Source organism: Balaenoptera borealis (genome assembly GCF_965194805.1).
Source record: "Balaenoptera borealis genome assembly, chromosome: X".
NCBI lineage: Eukaryota > Metazoa > Chordata > Mammalia > Artiodactyla > Balaenopteridae > Balaenoptera > Balaenoptera borealis.
Window position 1 is genome coordinate 26979418 of NC_138881.1, and position 6000 is coordinate 26985417.

The 6000-nt window shown below is 39.9% G+C and overlaps 1 long non-coding RNA gene across 1 annotated transcript in view; it reads left to right on the top strand.

Annotated features, from left to right (window-relative positions):
* LOC309621183 overlaps window positions 1-5619 on the top strand; it is a 58583-nt gene extending 52964 nt beyond the window's left edge. The window contains exon 2 of the long non-coding RNA XR_014239796.1: window positions 3135-5619. This is a non-coding gene — a long non-coding RNA (uncharacterized lncRNA). The remainder of the gene's footprint in view (window positions 1-3134) is intronic.
* The last annotated feature ends 381 nt before the right edge of the window (window positions 5620-6000 follow it).

The following is a 6000-nucleotide window of genomic DNA, read 5'->3' on the forward strand; positions in this document are numbered from 1 at the left end:
GCGCTACTCAGAATGTGGCTCCCAGGTGGTCCCAGGCTGTGAATTGTTTGTTGCCTGTTCACAAGATTAAGTACAGAAACTGAAGAGTAAGCAAATGAAAAACCTTTACAGCAATTTTACATTGCTGCAACATCTAGGATTTGTTTTTATTATGATTTACAAAAAAAATATCAGAACTTGGTAAATCCGAAATTCAAAACAAAAACTCTCTCTTTCTTGTGTACCAGCAGGGCCAGTGTTAAGTACAGACTGGATTGGAGCAATCTATGTTTTTGTGACTTGAATAGAAAGAAAGTGGTCCATCCCTAAATATAAAACACAGTCTATGCCAGACCATTCTTGTAGCATAACTCCTTTGAGTACTGAAGTCTTTTGATGTTTGAGAAACCCCCTACGAAGGGCAAATATCTCTAACAGAAATCTTGTTTACATCTACTATTAATACTTTAATCATCACCTTCCACCTTGGCATAATAAAGGGGAAAAAGGACAAGTCAACTGGTACTGAGCGTGCCTAGGAACAATCTCGAGTAACAGTGATAGTGGTGATAGAGGTTTCCAAGCGTAAAACCAAACGGCCTTTAGTCCTAGAAATAAGGCAACTGCAAAATTCAAAGCTTGTTGCTGCTGCTGCTGCTGCCCAGTTCCCAGGTGTCGCAATGACCCGTGATTTCTAACTGTCTGAGTAGTAGTTGAATATCTATTATTTTCATTTGTCATAATATAAAAATTTATCAGTAGATAAAATTCAACCGGTAATTTACTATACTATGTGACTTTGTTTCTTGAAACGCTACTGTTGACTTAGCAATATCTTTAAATAGCTCCACTCTATCAGTTAGATATTGCCACCAAAATTCAGCATAACAAAGTGGCATAAAACAATAGTGATTTCTCCTTGCACACACCTCTGCAGTTTGGCTGAGGGCTAGCCAACGAGGGTTTGCCTCAGATGGCCTTGGTGCCACACTGCAGATTGGGTTCAGGTGAACTCCATGTGTCCTTCACCTTCTCCTTCTCGTGGGACAGAAGCACTAGAGGGTGGGTGGAAATACAGATGCCTCTTAAGGCACTGTCACTTCCCCTCGCATTTCATAGGCCAAGGCAAATTACATGGGCAAGCCCAGAAAGAATGCTCTGCATCTAATGGGAATAACTGAAAAGTCACGTGGACAAGAGAGTGGATGTGAGTAGTAATGACAAGTTGAAAAATTTACCACATCCAATAAGAATCTTACTAGAAATTCTTTTTCATGAGGTCAGGGACTGTGTCTGATATACTTTGCACTGTGGTTTTTGCTGTGTTAAAAGCCTCCCCCAAATTTAGTAGGTTAGAGCAACCATCACTTATCAGCTTAGGATTACATGATTTGAAAATTTGGGCTGGGCTCCTCTGGGCTCACGCACACAGTTAGAGTCAGATGGCAGGTTTGCTAGGGGCCAGCTGGTCTAATATGGCCTTACCCACATGCCTGGCAGTTGGTGCTGGTCTAGTATGGCCTTACCCACATGCCTGGCAGTTGGTGCTAGCTGTCAGTTGGTGCAGGACTGCTAGCTGGAGTGGCAAGGGTTAAAGTGCCATGTATCTCCAGCAGCCTAGTGTGGGTTTATTCACATGCTGAAGGTTCAAGATTTCTAGAACCAGCAAGGAGAGCAAGTTCTAATCCATAGATGTTTTTAAAGCTTCTGCTTATGTCACATTTTCTATTATACCATTGGCTGAAGGAAATCACATAGCCACGCCCAGATTCAGAATACACAAAGGCACAGATACAGAGAATGTGAACAAATTGTGATCTGTTACTCCGATAATCTTCCATATCTGGTACTGTTCCTGACACATCATGGGCACTCAGAAATATCAGTTGAATAATTGAATACTGAGATTTGTCTATTATATTTTTTGTTATCAGTTATAGACATTTAAAATCTTCCAAATTACTATTGACACATGAGTAATATATTGATCTCTACCAGAGTAAGGTCTCTAGTGATGTGCTTTCCACATTAAGGGGCTATCAAAGGCATGCTTTTCAGATTTCCAGATGCCACGATGTTTGAACTAATACATTGGATGATATAATAAAAATCCAAAATATTGGGTTGGAACAAACATAATATTTTTATTTATTTATTTATTTATTTAATTTATTTTTGGCTGCGTTGGGTCTTCATTGCTGCGCGCGGGCTTTCTCTAGTTGCGGCGAGCGGGGCTACTCTTCATTGCAGTGCACGTGCTTCTCATTGTGATGGCTTCTCTCGTTGCAGAGCACGGGCTCTAGGCGCGTGGGCTTTAGTAGTTGTGGCACACGGGCTCAGTAGTTGAGTCTCGCGGGCTCTAGAGTGCAGGCTCAGTAGTTGTGGCGCACGGGCTTAGTTGCTCCGTGGCATGGGGGAATCTCCCCGGACCAGGGCTCAAACCCGTGTCCCCTGCACTGGCAGGCAGATTCTTAACCACTGCACCACCAGGGAAGTCCAAACATAATATTTTTTTTTTTTAAACAATGCCTTCCAAATTGCTATCCAATTTTTTTTTTAAACTTTGGGTTTATTTATTTATTCATTCATTCATTCATTTATTTATTTATGGCTGGGTTGGGTCTTCGTTTCTGTGCGAGGGCTTTCTCTAGTTGCGGCAAGTGGGGGCCACTCTTCATCACGGTGCGCGGGCCTCTCACTATCGCGGCCTCTCTTGTTGCGGAGCACAGGCTCCAGACGCGCAGGCTCAGTAATTGTGGCTCACGGGCCTAGTTGCTCCGCGGCATGTGGGATCCTCCCAGACCAGGGCTCGAACCCGTGTCCCCTGCATTGGCAGGCAGATTCTCAACCACTACGCCACCAGGGAAGCACCCAAACATAATATTTTTTAAAAAGTAATTAGTAAGTCCTGCATTTCGATGCCAAAAATTTACTTTTAAAGTTTAGAATGAAAGACCACATTTGGCCACAAGTCATTTGAAAAACATGTTAGGTTTTAAATAATCCTGAGTTCAACTGATGCTCAAAATGTAATATGTCCAGTAAAAAACATAAAAATGCAATCTTTAGCCTACATGGATAGTTATATAGTATCATCATCATGAAGCCTAATAGTACTGGTGAGAACATAACCCAAACCTTTCATGTATTTCTAGATGATCTATCCAAAGGACTTTCGCATATTAGAATGTATCTCAAGGAAAGCAGCCAAGATGGTGAATGCTCTGGAAATCATTTTACCTGAAGAAAAGTTGAGAGAAGGACAGGTATGTATCCTAAAACAAAGAAACTTCGAGAAACATGATATTGCTCTTCAAAGTCTGAAGAGTTACCTCATGTGGAATTAGAAAACAACCTGTGACCTTCCAGCTGTTTCCTAGAGCCAGTAGCTAGAAAGTTACAGGGAGGCAGATTCTTGCTCAATACAAGGCCTAACAATTAGACACAAATGAAATGGAACACCTAGTAAAGAATGAGCTCCCCTCACTGAAAGTATTCAGGCAGACACTGTTTGGCCATCTTTCAGAAATGTTGCCAAAATATATATTTTTTTAAATTTGGAATAAGGTTGATCTAATGCCATTTAAGTTCCCTACCAGATTCAAGGTTGCATCTGGTGCTTTGTATGTATTGAGGAAAGGGAAGGTTTGAAAAGGGAGGGCTGTTGGAAATATTAGAAGAGACTCAGTATTTTCACTTATATGTGAATTAGTTAGGATAATAATGTTGCAGAGGACCATACTGAATAGAAAACAGTCAAGGTTGTTTTCTAATGGAAACCGAATTACTGGCAGATATTGCCAAAATGAGACTCACAAATTCATTTCAAATAAAGCAAAACTAGACATTTTCTATTTTAATTATTTTCTGTACAAATTCTATTGTTAGCACACCCATGAGTTTGCCCTATCCTTCCAGGAAAATGTATGTTTTTTTTTTCTTTTTTCCTCTTCTCTCAATGTAGTGATTTTTATCCTTTTATTACTGTTAGAGGCAAACATTTATTTTTAAATTGTAAAACCCTTTTTATACTTCCACTAATTAATTCTATCTCTGTGGCTGTGGTTTGTAAAGTACTGCTTTTCCGTATCTTGAAGTAGAAACAAAACTGTTTTTAAACTGTTCTCTGTGATGTTAAGCACAAAGAATAAAATAAATAAGTTCTGTTCACTGTCAAGATTTATCTGTTTCACATTTTTCTAAGGCACAAAGCATTATTAATGAAGCACTTAACATTAAACTCCCAACAGCCTGGTGTAAAACGACAACAGTAATCCACCAGATAAAGAGAAACATGGGAAATAGTTTGCAGTGGGAGCAGGGGAGGGATGTATGCACTCTTAATAGAAGTTTATAGGTTCCCTGTTCCATTATTGTGTCAGAGATATGAAAAAAGGGAAACTGAGTAATCTTTTAATTGGTTCCAAAAAGTTTAGAAAACAGTGGAATAGGTCTGGAGACTAGTAAGAGTTAGAGTGAGTGGGTGAGAGCAGATTCTCTTATTAAATTTGTAAGGTGAACCCCAGGGATCCAAAGGAAGTTCAGCAGTAAAAACCAGAGACACCATCTTGCTCCTTACTGGTGCAGTTGCAAGAAGGCGGCCATGACAGGAAAGAAGGCTGTCAGTGAACTCAGATTAGGAGCCCCCTAGATAATCTTTGTTAGCAGAAGAGATGGAGGGATCGATCAAGGCTGTCCCTAATAGGAACTGAGTTGGTGCCAAAACCTGCTAAAGGAGAAGGGGAGGCTGCATTTTGAAATGACAATCATGCCCTTTCAGTGCAAAAGAATGTGTATGAGAAGCTACGAGGGGTGTCTTTGTGAACAAGAAGCAACAGAGTAAAGAATAGGAGTCCTTTGGTCTATACGATGTTAGAAGCACATCAAAGTTTTCAAAGATCACATTGTACATTTACCATTTTGCCTGTTTCATAGGTCTTCATCCATATAGATGATGCAACCGATCCACCTGTCAGTAAGATATACTTATGGAGTCTTTATATTTTTGGAGATGGACTGGACTAAGACCAACCAGATCTTGAGCCTTATCCCTCTCGTGGCCAAGGACAGGTATGTGAGATGGCTGGCTGTGGTTTAAAGTAGTATTTTTTCCCAAGAAACCTAATTTCTCTCTTTAAGAGACTTATTGACCCGAATAGAAACCATAAAGTTAACACAAGTCTGTAGATACAGAGCTCATAGAAATATTACCCATTTCAATAGATATTAGGCTCATATGAAAGATTTTCTTTCCAAAAAAGTAAATATGCTTATTGCTAAAAAATCAGATATAACTTTATGAAACTGCCAGATTTTTAAGTTCAAGAATTAACATGATTTGCAAATCAAAACTACGATGAGGTATCACCTCACACCTGTCAGAATGGCCATCATCAAAAAGTCTACAAACAATAAATGCTGGAGAGGGTGTGGAGAAAAGGGAACCCTCTTGCACTGTTGGTGGGAATGTAAATGGATACAGCCACTATGGAGAACAGTAGGGAGGTTCCTTAAAAAACTAAAAATAGAACTACCATACGACCCAGCAATCCCACTACTGGGCATATACCCTGAGAAAACCATAATTCAAAAAGAGTCATGTATGACAATGTTCATTGCAGCTCTATTTACAGTAGCCAGGGCATGGAAGCAACCTAAGTGTCCATCGACAGATGAATGGATAAAGAAGATGTGGCACATATATACAATGGAATATTACTCAGCCATAAAAAGAAACGAAATTGAGTTATTTGTAGTGAGGTGATTGGACCTAGAGCCTGTCATACAGAGTGGAAGTAAGTCAGAAAGAGAAAAACAAATACCGTATGCTAACACATATATACGGAATCTAAAAAAAAAGAAAGAAATAGGTTCTGAAGAACCTCGGGGCAGGACAGGAATAAAGACACAGATGTAGAGAATGGACTTGAGGACACGGGGAAGGAGAAGAGTAAGCTGGGACAAAGTGAGAGAGTGGCATGGACATACACACACTACCAAATGTAAAATAGATAGCTAGTG